General features: G+C 39.0%; 1 protein-coding gene and 1 pseudogene across 6 annotated transcripts in view; one reads left to right on the top strand and one right to left on the bottom strand.

Annotated features, from left to right (window-relative positions):
- The window catches only part of EFCAB2 (EF-hand calcium binding domain 2), a 118,980-nt gene that overhangs the window by 18,981 nt on the left and 81,716 nt on the right, over positions 1-18,283 (top strand). The gene's annotated exons all lie outside the window — the stretch shown is intronic.
- LOC133228255 (B-cell CLL/lymphoma 7 protein family member C-like) lies at positions 13,813-14,590 on the bottom strand (annotated as a pseudogene).

Raw genomic sequence — 18,283 nt, 5'->3', positions numbered from 1 at the left:
TTAGCCCTAGTATTTCTATTGCTGAAAAACAAATATGTCAAATTGTTGGCTTTAGTAATGTGTAATATGGGAAGAAGGTAAAAGGAATTACTGTGCAGTAATATAACTTGCCTCTAAGATTTCACCAATTAAAAGGTATTTTATTATTGTATTGTATTAATTTCATTATATTTATTTTATAAAAAAGAAGTCTGCTGTATGCTTTTGTGACCTAGAAGGGTAGGAACAACTATGAATAATGTAAATAATATAAAATATATACATTTTATTTAGTATTTTTTTATCTTTTTTTTTTTTTAACATTAATTTATTTGGCTGCCCTGGATCTTAGTTGCAGCATGTGGGATCTAGTTCCCTAACTAGGGAATGAACCTGGACCTCCTGTATTGGGAACATGGAGTTTTAACCACTGGACCACTAGGGAAGTCCCTATTTAGTATTTTTAAAAAGATGATTTGAATATCTAACCCAATAATTAAAGTAATTACTAGTTCAAAAAATATTATTAGTGAAATACCAATAGATTCTAGTAAGGTTTACGACTTCATGAAAACCAGTGTAGGAAGCTCCGGCTTCCCTGGTGGCTCAGATGGTAAAGAAGCTGCCTGCAATGCAGGAGACCCAGATTTGATCCCTGGGTCAGGAAGATCCCCTGGAGAAGGGAATGGGTACCAACTACAGTTTCTTGCCTGGAGAATTCCATGGACAGCGGAGCCTGGTGGGCCATAGTCCACGGGGTCACAGAGTCAGACATGACTGAGTGACTAACACACGCATGCAAACCAATGCTAATAATCCTGGGTGAAATTATTTAATAGAGTTTTTCCTTTTTTCTCTTTCATTACATTTCATGTAAATGAGTACAGTTGACTCTTGAACAGTGTGGGGTTAGGGGTGCCACCCACAGCATAGTTGCATATCTGCATATAATTTATATTGGTCCTCCTTATATGGGTGATTCTCCTTTGTCCATGGTCTGCATCTCAGATTCAATCAACTTCGGACCCTTGTAGTATGGTAGTATTTACAGTTGAAAAAAAAAATTGCATGTAGGTGGATCTGTGCAGTTCAAACTCCTGTTGTTTAAGGGTCAGCTGTAACAGAAAACTTAATTTCTCTCAGTCAAATTTATATAACTTACTTTCTTGAGATACTAAGTAACTTTGCTCAAATTAGAAAAAAATAGTCTGATAATGGGTAACTTTTATTGAATATTACTGTAGTTCTGGTAGTAGCTTTCAAAACAACCTTGTGACATTAAGATAGTCTTGATACCTTTTTGCAGATGAGAGAAACTGAGTATTGAGCAGTTAAGTTACCTGTCCAAAAGGTTATGGAGCTAATAATTGATGGATCTGATCTTTAAACCCAGGTAGTCTGATACTGTGCTGCAACCTAGAAATGGTGGCAAAACTTTTTCAAAGTAAGAAGTTAGTAACTTTTTTATTTCTTAAAGCCATTCTTTATTCAGTTTTCCTTAATTTTTACCTAATGCCCTTTACTGTTCCAGGATCCCAACTCTGATACTACATTGCATTTAGCTGTCATGTCTCTTTACATTCCTCTTGGCTATGACAGTCTCAGACTCTCCTTATTTTTCATGATCACTTTGATAGCTTTGAAGATTAATGGTCAGCTTTTTGGTAGAATGTCCCTCTGTTGGGATCCTGGAATACATACTACCTAGAAGTGACGAGAATCGATGAAGCCTATGACTTACTGAATTTGCAGTCTAATGGGGGTTGGGGAAGGACAACTTGGGGACCCCCAACAAGTGATTATAGCATTATGGGAAAGAATAGGACACACTGAGGATACACTTTCTCCAGATCACTAGCCATTTCTTTGTTTCCAATTGAGTTTTCCTCCTAGCAACAAGAGTGATCTTTCTTGATAATAAATCTAGTCAGATACTCCCTACTTGATAAATCCTAGTTTGATACCTATTGCCCTTAGAATAAAATCCAAATTCCTTTAATGTGAATTAAAAGACCCTTAATAATATCAAGTCTCTCCCCACACTTTCTCTAGTTACATCCAATTATAAGGAAGTAAAGGAGAAAAAACTCGAACTTTTTCTCATGCTTTTTAGTTTCTTTTCTAAAACTGTTATACAATTTTATTATTTTGAATTATTTTTTAAGGAGGATAAAAAAATTGACCAAAGTTAACATACAGGATATGATTTTTAAAAGCACATTTAAGAATTAGTTTCTAATAAATACCCATAAGAATGCATGGAAAATGGAGGTTACACAATAACTGAAAAGTGTTCCTGTTTGTTGACACTCTTAAAAATACTTCTAGGATCCTTATTTTATAAAAATAAACCTTCCGTCAGTATACAGTATGTTTAAAAAATATACAAGATACTCTGACATATATTACAGTCATTCTGTTATAAAAATGTGGTTGTTCACGGAAATCAAAGGTGTAATCAAAAATCTTTCAACAAACAAAAGCCCAGGACCAGATGGTTTCACAGGTGAATTCTACCAAAAATTTAGAGAAGAGCTAAAACCTGTCCTACTCACTCTTCCAGAAAATTGCAGAGGAAGGTAATCTCCTGAATTCATTCTATGAGGCAAACATCACCCTAATACCAAAACTAGACAAAGATGCTACAAAAAAAGAAAACTACAGGCCAGTATCACTGATGAACATAGATGCAAAAATCCTCAACAAAATTCTAGCAAACAGAATCCAACAACATATTAAAAAGATCATACATCATGACCAAGTGAGCTTTATCCTAGGGATGCAAGGATTCTTCAGTATTCACAGATCAATCAATGTGATACACCATATTAACAAATGGAAGATAAAAACCATATGATTATCTCCATAGATGCAGAGAAAGTCTTTGACTGACAAAATTCAACACCCATTTATGATAAAAACTCGCCAGAAAGCAGGCATGGAAGGAACATGCTATTGCTATTGCTAAGTCACTTCAGTCGTGTCCGACTCTGTGTGACCCCATAGATGGCAGCCCACCAGGCTTCCCCATCCTTGGGATTCTCCAGGCAAGAACACTGGAGTGGGTTGCCATTTCCTTCTCCAATGCATGAAAGTGAAAAGTGAAAGTGAAGTCACTCAGTCATGTTCAACCCTCAGTGACCCCATGGACTGCAGCCTTCCAAGCTCCTCCATCCATGGGATTTTCCAGGCAAGAGTACTGGAGTGGGGTGCCATTGCCTTCTCCGGAAGGAACATACTTCAGCATAATAAAAGCCATATATGACAAATCCACAGCAACATTATCCTCTGGTGAAAAACTGAAAACATTTCCTCTAAAATCAGGAATGAGACAAGGGTGCCCATTCCCACCACTACTATTCAACATAGTTTTGGAAGTCCTAGCCACAGCAATCAGAGCAGAAAAAGAAATAAAAGGAATCCAGATTGGAAAAGAAGGAGTAAAACTCTCACTGCTTGCAGCTGACATGATCCGCTACTTAGAAAACTCTAAAGACACCACCAGAAAATTACTAGAGCTAATCAATGAATAAAGTAAAGTTGCAGGATATAAAATCAATACACAAGTCCCTTGCATTTCTATATACTAACAGTGAGAAAACAGAAAGAGAAATTAAGGAAACAATCCCATTCACCATTGCAATGAAAAGAATAAAATACTTAGGAATAAATTTACCTAGAGAAACTAAAGATCTATATATAGGAAACTGTAAAACACTGATAAATCAAAGATGACACAAATAGATGGAAAAATATGCCATGTTCATGGATTGGAAGAATGAGTATATTACCCAAAGCAATCTATAGACTCAGCACAATCCATATCAAACTACCAGTGGTATTTTTCACAGAGCTAGAGCAAATAATTTCACAATTTGTATGGAAACACCAAAAAAACCCTGAATAGGCAAAGCAATCTTGAGAAAGAATGGAACTGGAGGAATCAACCTGCCTTACTTCAGACTGTACTACAAAGCTACATACTGTCATCAGGACTGTATAGTACTGGCACAAAGACAGAAATATAGATCAATGGAACAAAATAGAAAGCCCAGAGATAAATCCATACACCTGTGGACACCTTATCTTTGATAAAGGAGGCAAAAATATACAATGAAGAAAAGACAATCTATTTAATAAGTCATCCTGGGAAAACTGGTCAACCACCTGTAAAAAAATGAAACTAGAATACTTTCTAACACCATACAAAAAATAAACTTAAAATGGATTAAAGATCTAAACATAGGTGAGAAACTATAAAACTCTTAGAGGAAAACATAAGAAGAACACTCTCTGACACAAATCATAGCAATATCCTCTATGACCCACTTCCCAGAATAATGGAATTAAAAACAAAAATAAACAAATGGGACCTCAGTTCAGTTCAGTTGCTCAGTCGTGTCCAACTCTTTGTGACCCCATGAATCGCAGCACGCCAGGCCTCCCTGTCCATCACCAACTCCTGGAGTTCACTCAGACTCACGTCCATCGAGTCAGTGATGCCATTCAGCCATCTCATCCTCTGTCGTCCCCTTCTCCTCCTGTCCCTAATCCCTCCCAGCATCAGAGTCTTTTCCAGTGAGTCAACTCTTTGCATGAGGTGGCCAAAGTACTGGAGTTTCAGCTTTAGCATCATTCCTTCCAAAGAAATCCCAGGGCTGATCTCCTTCAGAATGGACTGGTGGATCTCCTTGCAGTCCAAGGGGCTCTCAAGAGTCTTCAACACCACAGTTCAAAAGCATCAATTCGTCAGTGCTCAGCTTTCCTCACAGTCCAACTCTCACATCCATACATGACCACAGGAAAAACCATAGCCTTGACTAGACGGACCTTTGTTGGCAAAGTAATGTCTCTGCTTTTCAATATGCTATCTAGGTTGGTCATAACTTTTCTTCCGAGGAGTAAGCGTCTTTTAATTTCACAGCTGCAGTCACCATCTGCAGTGATTTTGGAGCCCCCCAAAATAAAGTCTGACACTGTTTCCACTATTTCCCATGAAGTGATGGGACCAGATGCCATGATCTTTGTTTTCTGAATGTTGAGTTTTAAGCCAACTTTTTTACTCTCCTCTTTCACCTTCATCAAGAGGCTTTTGAGTTCCTCTTCACTTTCTGCCATAAGGGTGGTGTTATCTGCATATCTGAGGTTATTGATATTTCTCCTGGCAATCTTGATTCCAGCTTGTGCTTCTTCCAGCCCAGCATTTCTCATGATGTACTCTGCATATAAGTTAAATAAGCAGGGTGACAATATACAGCCTTGACATACTCCTCTTCCTGTTTGGAACCAGTCTGTTGTTCCATGTCCAATTCTAACTGTTGCTTCCTGACCTGCATACAGATTTCTCAAGAGGCAGGTTAGGTGGTCTGGTATTCCCATCTCTTTCAGAATTTTCCACAGTTTATTGTGATTCACACAGTCAAAGGCTTTGGCATAGTCAATAAAGCAGAAATAGATGTTTTTCTGGAACTCTCTTGCTTTTACCATGATCCAGAGGATGTTGGCTATTTGGTCTCTGGTTCCTCTGCCTTTTCTAAAACCAGCTTGAACATCAGGAAGTTCACGGTTCACGTATTGCTGAAGCCTGGCTTGGAGAATTTTGAGCATTACTTTACTAGTGTGTGGGATGAGTGCAATTGTGTGGTAGTTTGAGCATTCTTTGGCATTGCCTTTCTTTGGGATTGGAATGAAAACTGACATTTTCCAGTCCTGTGGCCACTGCTGAATTTTCCAAATTTGCTGGCATACTGAGTGCAGCACTTTCACGGCATCATCTTTCAGGATTTGAAATAGCTCAACTGGAATTCTGTCACCTCCACTAGCTTTGCTCGTAGTGATGCTTTCTAAGGCCCACTTGACTTCACATTCCAGGGTGTCTGGCTCTAGGTGAGTGATCACACCATCGTGATTATCTTGGTTGTGAAGATCTTTTTTGTACATTTCTTCTGTGTATTCTTGCCATCTCTTCTTAATATCTTCTGCTTCTGTTAGGTCCATAACCATTTCTGTCCTTTTATCGAGCCCATCTTTGCATGAAATGTTCCCTTGGTATCTCTAATTTTCTTGAAGAGATCTCTAGTCTTTCCCATTCTGTTGTTCTATTTCTTTGCCTTGATTGCTGAGGAAGGCTTTCTTATCTCTTCTTGCTATTCTTTAGAACTCTGCATTCAGATGCTTATATCTTTCCTTTTCTCCTTTGCTTCCTGACCTGCATATAGGTTTCTCAAGAGGCAGGTCAGGTGGTCTGGTATTCCCATCTCTTTCAGAATTTTCCACAGTTTATTGTGATCCACACAGTCAAAGGCTTACAACCCTACTGCCATACAACCCAGCAATCCCACTACTGGGCATACACACTGAGGAAACCAGAGTTGAAAGAGACACATGTACTTCAGTGTTCATTGCAGCACTGTTTACAATAGCCAGGACATGGAAACAACCTAGATGTCCATTGGCAGATGAATGAATAAAGAAGTTGTACATAAACACAATAGAATGTTACTCAGCTATAAAAAAGAACACCTTTGAGTTAGTTCTAATGAGGTGAACGAAACTGGAGCCTATTATACACAGTGAAGTAAGTCAGAAAGAGAAACACCAATACAGTATACTAACACATATATATGAAATTTAGAAAGACAGTAATGATGACCCTATATTCAAAACAGCAAAAAAGACACAGATGCAAAGAACAGACTTTTGGACTCTGTGGGAGAAGGCGAGGGTGGGACGATATGAGAGACTAGCACTGAAACATGTATATTACCATATGTGAAATAGATGACCAATGCAAGTTCAATGCATGAAGCAGGGCACTCAAAGTTGGTGCTCTGGGACAACCCGGAGGGATAGGGTGGGGGATTCAGTATGGGGAACACCTGTACACCGTGGCTGATTCATGTCAATGTATGGCAAAAACCACCACAATATTGTAAAGTAATTAGCCTCCAATTAAAATAAATTAATTACACTTAAAAATGTGCTTGTTAACTAGTATTTCTGATATTATTTCACCATCTGACCATTTTATGAAAGTGCTCATTTTCACATATGGTCATTCCATATTTTGCTAAGTGAGCATGCTATAAAAAGTAACATTTTTTAGAATATCTGCTGAATGTGACATTTCTGTGAAATTAAATGTTATTGCTAATATTTTTCCCAAGCGTCACAAAACTACATCTACTTTGCTAAAAACGTGCATATTATGTTTTAGCTTTACTTAATTTTTGAGATAACATTTTTGATGTTGAATTAGATGTAACCATGAATTAAATAAGTGGAATTACTTGGATTATCAACCAAGCATTTTTTTAAAAACTGCACCGTGCAGCTTGAGGGATCTTAGTTCTTACCAGGGATCAAATCCAGGCCACAGCAGTGAACGTGCCCCGTCCTCGCCATTGAACTGTCAAGGAATTCCCAAGCATTTATTCATATATGTTAAAGTTATAGTTTAAACATATTCTGTAGCAAGAGATTTATTATTTCCAGAGCACATTTGTCACATTTATGAATTATGACTTTACTTTTCTATTGATATGACTAATAAAGAGTTAAATTTAGTTGAGACTTTATGCCTTGTGAATGAGGACTGAGTATGGATTCCTTTTTTTAAAGACCTATGTGAACATATTTTTCACCATTTTTAATGGTGGTCTTGGTCACCTTTTTAAGTGCACTGCTTCTTAAAAACAAAAGCAAAAATGAGTGATCAGTCACATTGTGGAGGACAATAAACCAAACCTTGATCCACAACCACATAAGCTCATTTCAGAGGGGATTTTCTTATTAGTTGAGAGGGCTAAATGACTTCTAAATTTTCTTTCAGTTCTTGATTCTGAGGTTTTCAATTGTCTTTTTTTTTTCTCTACTGACCTAAATATGTCTGCATAAAATCATAATCTGTATGTTAATAGCTAATAAAGATATACTGGACCAACTTACACTTGTACCAACTTACAATAATGTTATATACACACGAATTCATAGAGAGAAGTACTTTGATTGCCACAATCATTTTAAAAATTAGTGATAGCACATTTGATCACATTACATTCCATTTTAATATACTTTTAGGTTAAAAAAGGTCTGTTTCTTAAGACATAATTATTTCCTCAAGTATCTTATTTGTTATATTCTAATCCTCAAGATTTTTTCCTGATAAAAGTTGTTTTTCCATCAGGCATTATTTTAATTGTTGTTTTGAAATACTGACTTAATCAGTATAAGTTGCCAAGTATTAATATTTTTGGCATACATTCACATCCATTGTTGCAAAGACATATTCTTGTACTTTCATTTTAATTTAAATAGTTTATATTATTTTCTGACATCAGTAAAAACTTTTTAAAGCTTCCATTAGGCTCTTAGCATGTAAATAGGTTAATATAGCTTTCTGACTTGTTTCCACGATATTTTAGCCAAATATTATGAGACTGGGTCTTATATTTTGGCAATGATATACACAATCTGGCTTTTTGTATTTTGAAGATGAAAAATCTAAATAAACAAAAGAAGTCAGGGATACTAAAGGGCAAGAGGGGAAAGTGATGCTTTAGTTTGGTGTTAGCTTCTTGATTGGCTCAACTACCTGGAACCTTTGATAGTAGTATTCAGAAGGAGTGTTAGAATTGTTAAACTTGATTTATTGTCTAAAATATGTATGCCCTTATTATTTTGTAAAGTTTTATCTATTTGATTTTTGGCTGTGCTGGGCCATTGTTGCTGCTCACGGGCTTTCTCAAGTTGCTCTGAGCAGGGGATACTCTTAAGTTGCAGTCTCAGGCTTCTCTTTGTGGTGGCGTCTCTTGTTGAGGAGCATAGGCTTCTCTAGGTGCTCGGGCCTCAGTAGTTGCAGCTAGCAGGCTCCAGAGCGCCAGCTCAGTTATTGTGGTGCTCGGGCTTAGTTGCCCCGTGATGTGCACTTTAATTTTATAACCAACAAGACATTTGAATTAGGATGAAGTGTATTTATTACTGTTGTGTCTATTCTATCCAGGGGCTTTGCAGGTGCCACAGTGGAAAGGAATCCTCCTGACAATGCAGGAGACCCAAGAGACATAGGTTAGATCCCCGGTTCAAGAAGAGTCCCCTGGAGAAGGAAATGGCAACCTACTCCAGTATTCTTGCCTGGAAAATTCCATGGACAGAGGAATCTGGCAGGCTACAGTCCATGGAGTCACAAAGAGTCGGACAGGACTGAGCTCCTGAGCATGCATGCATGCTACTCTATTGAAGATTTGCTTTTCTTACTAGTTTTGAAATACCATAGGCAGCTTGCACAATAGTGCTATTTTCATCTTGAGCTCTGGGTTTACTCTTTCAGGTAGCATTCTCAGCTATCAGTTATGATTGTTGGAGTCTGCCAGAGTAATTGCATGAAAAAAATCAACCTTGCCTTATTTTAATCTATTTAAATAATAGACTCATCAAAGGTTTTAAATTGTTTTTCTCCATAAGACTTCATTCATGTTAGTCTCATCAGTTTGAATAGTCTTGATCCTGTGATACAATATTTTGAAACAGTAACTTATTTAAGCTCAGATTTAACCACAGTAATTAGTATCTAATACATGTGCATACATTCTCAGTCACTAAGTTGTGTCTGACTCTTCAACCCCATGGACTATAGCCCACCAGCCTCCTCTGTCTATGGGTTTTCCCAGGCAAGAATACTGGGCGGGTTGCCATTTCCTTCTCGAGGAGATCTTTTGGACCCAGGGATTGAACCCACTTCTTCTGCAGCTCCTGCATTGGCAGGCGATTGTTTACCACTGAGCCACTTAGGAAGCCCATCTAATGCATATATAGCACAAAGTTCTGGAGATAGACAATGATGATAGCTGCATAGTAATATAAATGTACTTAATATGACACCATCCTTATGGCAGAAAGTGAAGAGGAACTAAAAAGCCTCTTGATGAAAGTGAAAGAGGAGAGTGAAAAAGTTGGCTTAAAACTCAACATTCAGAAAACGAAGATCGTGGCATCTGGTCCCATCACTTCATGGCAAATAGATGGGGAAACAATGGAAACAGTGTCAGACTTTATTTTTGGGGGCTCCAAAATCACTGCAGATGGTGACTGCAGCCATGAAATTAAAAGACGCTTACTCCTTGGAAGGAAAGTTATGACCAACCTAGATAGCATATTCAAAAGCAGAATTATTACTTTGCCAACAAAGGTCCGTCTAGTCAAGGCTATGGTTTTTTCAGTGGTCATGTATGGACGTGAGAGTTGGACTGTGAGGAAAGCTGAGCGCTGAAGAATTGATGCTTTTGAACTGTGGTGTTTGAGAAGACCCTTGAGAGTCCCTTGGACTGCAAGGAGATCCAACCAGTCCATTCTGAAGGAGATCAGCCCTGGGATTTCTTTGGAAGGAATGATGCTAAAGCTGAAACTCCAGTACTTTAGCCACCTCATGTGATGAGTTGACTCATTGGAAAAGACTCTGTTGCTGGGAGGGATTGAGGGCAGGAGGAGAAGGGGATGACAGAGGATAAGATGGCTGGATGGCATCACCGACTTGATGGACGTGAGTTTGAGTGAACTCTGGGAGATGGTGATGGACTGGGAGGCCTGGCGTGCTGCAATTCATGGGGTCGCAAATAGTCGGACACGATTGAGTGACTGAACTGAACTGAACTGAATATCACTAAACTGTATGTATACTTAAAAATGGCTGTGGAAATTTTCATGTTATGTGTATTTTGTTACAATAAAAAAATAATGGCATCATCCTGATAAGTTTGGTTCCTGGAGGAGGGCATGGCAACCCACTCCAGCATTCTTGCCTGGAGCATCCCCATGGACAGAAGAGCCTGGTGGGCTATAGTCCATGGAGTTGCAAAGAGTCAGACATGACTGAAGTGACTTAGCAAGTACACACGTGTAAGTCTGGTTAATGATTTGTTGTTGTTGTTGAGCCACTAAACTGTGTTTGACTCTTTGTGACCCCGTGGACTGCAGTACCCTAGGCCTCGCTATCCCTCACCATCTCCCGGAGTTTGCTCAAGTTCATGTCCATTGAATCAGTGATGCTATCCAACCATCTCATCCTCTGTCGCCCTCTTCTTTTGCTTTCAGTCTTTCCCAACATCAGGGTCTTTTCTAATGAGTTGACTCTTCACATCAGGTGGCAAAGTATTGAAGCTTCAGCTTCAACATCAGTCCTTCTAATGAGTTATTCAGTGTTGATTTTCTTTAGGATTGATTGATTTGGTCTCCTTGCTGTCCAAGGGACTCTCAAGAGTCTTCTCCAGTACCATAGTTTGAAAGCATCAGTTCTTTGGCGCTCAGCCTTTTTTATGGTCCAACTCTTATATCCGTACATGACTACTGGAAAAACCAGCTTTGATCATATGGACCTTTGTTGGCAAAGTGATGTCTCTACTTTTTAATATACTGTGTAGGTTTGTCACAGCTTTTCTTCCAAGGAGCCAAGTGTGTTTTAATTTCGTGGCTGCAGTTAACCATCCTCAGTGATTTTGGAGCCAAAGAAGGTGAAATCTGTCGCTGTTTTCACTATTTCCCTGTCTATTTGCCATGAAGTGATAGGACCAAATGCCATGTTCTTAGTTTTTTGAATGTTGAATTTTAAGCCACCTTTTTCACTCTCCTCTTTCATCCTCATCAAGAGCCTCTTTAGTTCCTCTTCACTTTCTGCCCTTAGAGTGGTATTATCTGCATATCTGAAGTTATTGATATTTCTCCCAGCAATCTTGATTCTAGCTTGATTACATTTGTTAATGATTACATTTGTTAAAATGTGTAAAGAATTTAGATTATTGCCTGATCCATATTAAGTGCTTCTAATACATATATATCCAATAATATATAAAAACAATTATACGCTGAAAACAAGTAGGATTTATCCCAGGAATGCAAGACTGCTTCAGCATTCAAAAGTCATTTAATGTAACTCATATCATCAACAGAGTAAAAAAGAAAAATTACTAGTTCCTAGTAGACTAGGAATAGAGGGAACTTCCTCCACTTGAGAAAGAGCATCTACAAAAACCTAAAGTTAACATCAGACTTAATGGTGAGAAATTTGAGACTTTCCCACTAAGATCAGGAACAAGGCAAGAGTGTCATATCTAGCCACACCCTTTCAACAAGATACTGTAAGTAATAGAGCTGTGGTCTGAATTTTTGAGCACCAGACCATATGTTGAAATCCTAACTCCCAAAAGTCATGTTATTAGTAGGTGGAATCTTTGGCAAGTGATTAGGTCATGAGGATGTAGCCCTCATGAATGGGATTACTGCCCCAATAAAAAAGATCGTGCAGAGGTCCCTACCATCTTCCACTATGTGAAAATACAATAAGAAGTCTGTAACCTGAAAGAGAGCCCTCACTGAACCATACTGACATCCTGGTCTCAGAATTTCAGCCTCCAGAACTGTGAAAAATAAGTTTCTGTTGTTTATAAACTACCTGGTCTGTGATACTTTGTTACAGCAGCCCAATATCTTAGCCCAATAGACTAAGACAGCTAATGCAAGATACAAGAAGAGGAAATAAGAGTTCAGATTGAGAAGGACTGCCTTTACAAACATGTTAAAAATTGCATTAATTGGCATTTAAAGAATATTTTAGTAACTTTAAGAAAAATTACTCTATTCATTAGAATAAGAGGAATGTTTACTTACATAATTATCTTACCTATGAGTGTAAGAATTATAATATCCCTTCCATTTTTTAAAATAGCAGCTTTATTGAGATATAATTCACATACCATCTAGTTCACTCTTTCAAGATATACAGTTCAGTTTTTAATATATTCATAGGTATGTGCACACATTACCAGTCAGTTTTAGAACAGTGTCATTAGAATGGTTGATTCTTTTTTTTGAACTTCGATTTTTAGGATTTTTTAAAAACCATTCTAACCTTTTAAAAATGCACAATTCAGTGACATTGCTGCTGGAGGAGACTCTTGAGTGTCCCTTGGATAGCAAGGAGATCAAACCTAAAGGAAATCAACCCTGAATATTCATTGGAAGGACTGATGCTGAAGCTCCAATACTTTGGCCACCTGATGCGAAGAGCCAACTCATTGGAAAAGACCCTGATGCTGGGAAAGACTGAGGGCAGGAGGAGAAGGGGGCGAAAGAGGATGAGATGGTTGGATGGCATCATTGACTCAGTGGACGTGAGTTTGAGCACAGTCCGGGAGATAGTGAAGGGCAGGGAAGCCTGGCATGCTGCAGTCCGTGGGGTCACAAAAGTCACACATGACTGAGTGAACAACAACAACAAAGAACATTCACAGTGCTCTGCAACTATCACCCTCTCCGTTATCAGAACTTTTAATCATTCCAAACAAAAACTTTGTACCCACTAGACATTAGCTTCCTATTCCTCTTGAACGTGAAGTTGCTCAGTTGTGTCCGACTCTTTGTGACCCCATGGACTGTAGCCTACCAGGCTCCTCTGTCCATGGGATTTTCCAGGCAATGGTACTGGAGTGGATTGCCATTTCCTTCTCCAAGGGATCTTCCCAACCCAGGGATCAAACCCGGTCTCCCGCATTGTAGACAGATGCTTTACCGTCTGAGTCACCAAGGAAGTCATTAGTACAGTACAGTACAATAATTTCTCCAAGGGTTTCAGGAAGTTCCCAGGCAGCTACCATATTTGCACTCATGACCTCGCCACTTTTCCATTGTGAAGGTTGACTGTAGCCTTGAACCATGGCTGGCATTAGAGATGCACCCTCTGATTCTTCACCCTGTTTCTTCTCCAAGCCTTCATAAAGGCTTTTTAGCTTTCTCTTGAATCAGCATTAAGCTGAGCAGGATTCGACACTGATGCTGATCCTGCATTCACACTCTGAGAAGTTTCTCCATCTCCTCCATCAATTTTCCATGCTTCTTTGACATAATTGTTGACATCATCGGCACAGCAGACTTCACTTCACATGTTCCATGATCTTGTCCTTGTTCTTTAGAATCCTGCTCAGCCTCCAGCAATTCTGGAACAGGCTCCTCCTTGGCCAACATGGGGGGTTCATCCATGCTGCCCGCAGGTATGCCCCCAGGATCTCTCTCCTGGTCCACCTGTGGGGGCTGAGCATCCTCTGGAACCCCTTCTGGTGGTCCAGCAGGTGACACAGGACGGCTGGGCTGGGGGGTGCCCCCAGGGCTGGGCCCCGTGCTCTTCTGCAGGGAGCCTTCTGAATGGAAGGCTGAGTAACTCTGGTTACTGTTCTCATCATTGAGATCCAGCAGGATGAGAGGGCCACCCCCTCAGGGACTGGCGCCCCTGCCCCTCCGCTCCCAGCCTCGGGATCTCTCCGCCCCTCCACCTGCCCTCCGGTGCTCCTCCTCCTGGGGAGTCCACCGCTGGCACCCACTTGAAGATACGAAGGGAAGTGTCGCCCACAGTCACCCAGCACTTCTCCCATCTCCGGACCTTCTCGATGGTCACCATCACCTTCTTGATGTCATCCTTGGCTCGGCTCCAGGTCTCGGCCTGCACGGTCCGGCCGGCCATACTGCCTATTCCTCTTATCTCCTGACAGATTCTTCCCAGCTCCTGGCAACCACCATTCTACTTTCTGTTTTTATGAGTTTTACTATTCTGCGTCCCTCATGTATTTGAAATCATACAATATTTATCCTTCTGTATCTGGCTTATATCACTTAGCATATAACATCTTCAGAGTTCATCCATGTTGTAGTATGTGTCATAGTTTCATAGTTTTGTTCCTTTTTAAGACTGAATGCTATTCCACTGTATATATATGCCACTTTCATTTATGTATCCACCTGTCAATGGATATTCGGGTTGATTCCACCTTTCAGCTACTGTGAATAATGCTGCTGTGAACACTGATATGCAAATACTTGAGACCCTGTTTTCAATTATTTTGAGTGTATATCCAAAAGTGGAACTGCTGGGTTTTATGGTTATTAGGTTTTGATTTTCTGAAGAACTACCATACTGTTTTCCACAACAGCTGAACCATTTTATATTTCCATCAGTAATGTACAACTGTTCCAATTTTTCCGTATCTTCACCAAGACTTGTTATTTCCTATTTTTATAATAGATATCCTAATGACTAGTGAATTTGGAAAACTCAGCAGTGGCCACAGGACTGGAAAAGGTCAGTTTTCATTCCAATCCCAAAGAAAGGCAATGCCAAAGAATGCTCAAACTACTGCACAATTGCATTCATCTCACACGCTAGTAAAGTGATGCTCAAAATTCTCCAAGCCAGGCTTCAGCAATATGTGAACCATGAACCTCCAGATGTTCAAGCTGGTTTTAGAAAAGGCAGAGGAACCACAGATCAGATTGCCAACATCTGCTGGATCATCGAAAAAGCAAGAGAGTTCCAGAAAAACATCTATTTCTGCTTTATTGACTATGCCAAAGCCTTTGACTGTGTGGATCACAATAAACTGTGGAAAATTCTGAAAGAGATGGGAATACCAGACCACCTGACCTGCCTCTTGAAAAACCTGTATGCAGGTCAGGAACCAACAGTTAGAACTGGACATGAAACAACAGACTGGTTCCAAATAGGAAAAGGAGTACTTCAAGGCTGTATATTGTCACCCTGCTTATTTAACTTATATGCAGAGTACATCATGAGAAATGCTGGTCTGGAAGAAGCACAAGCTGGAATCAAGATTGCCGGGAGAAATATCAATAACCTCAGATATGCAGATGACACCACCCTTATGGCAGAAAGTGAAGAGGAACTCAAAAGCCTCTTGATGAAAGTGAAAGTGGAGAGTGAAAAAGTTGGCTTAAAGCTCAACATTCAGAAAACGAAGATCATGGCATCTGGTCCCATCACTTCATGGGAAATAGATGGGGAAACAGTGGAAACAGTGTCAGACTTTATTTTTTTGGGCTCCAGAGTCACTGCAGATGGTGACTGCAGCCATGAAATTAAAAGACACTTGCTCCTTGGAAGAAAAGTTATGACCAACCTAGATAGCACATTGAAAAGCAGAGACATTACTTTGCCAACAAAGGTCCATCTAGTCAAGGCTATGGTTTTTCCAGTGGTCATGTATGGATGTGAGAGTTGGACTGTGAAGAAAGCTGAACGCTGAAGAATTAATGCTTTTGAAGTGTGGTGTTGGAGGAGACTCTTGAGAGTCCCTTGGACTGCAAGGAGATCCAACCAGTCCATTCTGAAGGAGATCAGCCCTGGGATTTCTTTGGAAGGAATGATGCTAAAGCTGAAACTCCAGTACTTTGGCCACCTCATGTGAAGAGTTGACTCATTGGAAAAGACTCTGATGCTGGGAGGGATTGGGAGCAGGAGGAGAAGGGGACGACAGAGGATGAGATGGCTGGATGGCAACACTGACTTGATGGACGTGAGTCTGAGTGAACTCAGGGAGTTGGTCATGGACAGGGAGGCCTGGCATGCTGCAGTTCATGGGGTCGCAAAGAGTCGGACATGACTGAGCGACTGAACTGAACTGAACTGAGTGACTAGTGATGTTGAACATCTTTTCAGGTACTAATTAGCCATTTGTATAACTTCTTTTGAGACTTGTCTATTCAAATTTTTTCATCTTTTTAAATTGGGTTGGTTTTTCTGTTGTTGTTTAGTTGTAGGAGTTCTTTATATATTCTGAATATTAATCCCTATCAGATATATGCTTTGCAAATTTTTCTCCCATTCTGTGGGTTGTTTTTTCACTCTTTTAGTAGTGTCCTTTGATTTCACAAAAATTTTAATTTTGATGACATCCAACTTATGTATCTTTGGTTGATATTTTTGTGATATTACAAATGGAATTTAAAAAATTCCTTTTCAGATTGTTTGTTTTTATTATGTTGAAATGTGACTGATTTTTGTGTGTTGATTTTATATCCTGCAACTTTGCTGAATGTATTTATTTGCTCTGTCGGGTTTCTTTTTTTTCTTAGACTGAGGGTTTTCTACATAATAAGATTGTCATCTATGAACAGAAATGAGTGTACTTCTTTCTTTTCAACTTGGATGCCTTTTATTTCTCTTTCTTGCCCAGATTAACTGACTGGAACATCCAGTACTATATTGGAAAGTGGTAAAGGAGGCCTTTTTATCTTATTCCTGATCTTACAGGAAAAGCTTTGTCTTTCAGCACTGAAAATGATATTAGCTGTGGCTTTTTCATATAGGCCCTTATCATGTTGAAGAAGTTTCCTTCTGTTCCTAGTTTTCTGAATATTATTATCATGAAAGGATGTTGAATTTTGTCAAATGCTTTTTCTATATCAGTTATCCTAATCATGTGTCTTTTCTGCCTTCATTCTATGAATGTAGTGTGTAACTCTAATTGACAGTCTTGTGTCTCTGGAATAAATTCCATTTGGTCTTGATGTTTAATCCTTTTAATATATTGCTGAATTTGTTAACCACTACATTTTACTGTCATTTTTTAATAGTAACTTAATTCTTTCCGTGCCAGTTTCTTACCCAAAAGATAGTTCTCTTGCTATACAAATTGTTCTGTGACATAGAAAAACAGTTAAGCATTCCCCAGTTTTGCTATATGAAGGAAATAAATATAATTCTGTTAACAGTACCCAACAAAACATCAAAAAGGGAAATTGTGAGTTGTCATATCCAAATGGGACATGGATTGTCTCATATATAATTATTAACTATTTAGTAAGCATTTATTGAGAATTTAGTATGTTCCAGGCAGTGTCAAATTTGTTCTCAAGGTGTTTACAAATGTGGAAGGGGAGACTAGTTAACCACTGAATACAATACAGTTTTATATAGTATTATAATAAAGATATCCATGGGTGCTACATGATTACACAGGAAGGTACCTAATTCAAAAAGAAGATGAAAGAGAAGTATGTTACTCTTAAACTGTCTTGAATGATAAGTAGAAATTATCCAGAAAAAGGAGAGGACTGTTTCATACAGGGGACTATCAATCATAATGACAATGAAAAAGCATAATAATTGAAAAACTACAAATATTTCCAAGGTGGAGAATCTGTATGAAAAAGTATTGAGAAATGACATTTTTGAGGTAAGGAAGGGCTAGTTTGTAGACGTGATTTAGGAGCTTGAATGCTTTTTATTTTTTTGAAAAAACTTGGGAATCATCGAAAGATTTTAAACCAGGAAGTCATATGAACAAATTTTTGTTTTAGACAGATAATCCTAGCAAAATGTGGACTATGGTTTGAAGGATGGAATGGAAATGGAGGGAAAGGAGACTAAAGGCAAAAAGACAGGAAATGATTGCATTAATCCAGGCCAGAAGCAATGAAGGTCTAGACTTAAACAGTGGCAGTGGAAATGGAAGAGGGAGACTGATTT

Source organism: Bos javanicus, chromosome 16 (genome assembly GCF_032452875.1).
Source record: "Bos javanicus breed banteng chromosome 16, ARS-OSU_banteng_1.0, whole genome shotgun sequence".
NCBI classification, from domain to species: domain Eukaryota; kingdom Metazoa; phylum Chordata; class Mammalia; order Artiodactyla; family Bovidae; genus Bos; species Bos javanicus.
This window is presented reverse-complemented; position numbering and strand designations above follow the sequence as displayed.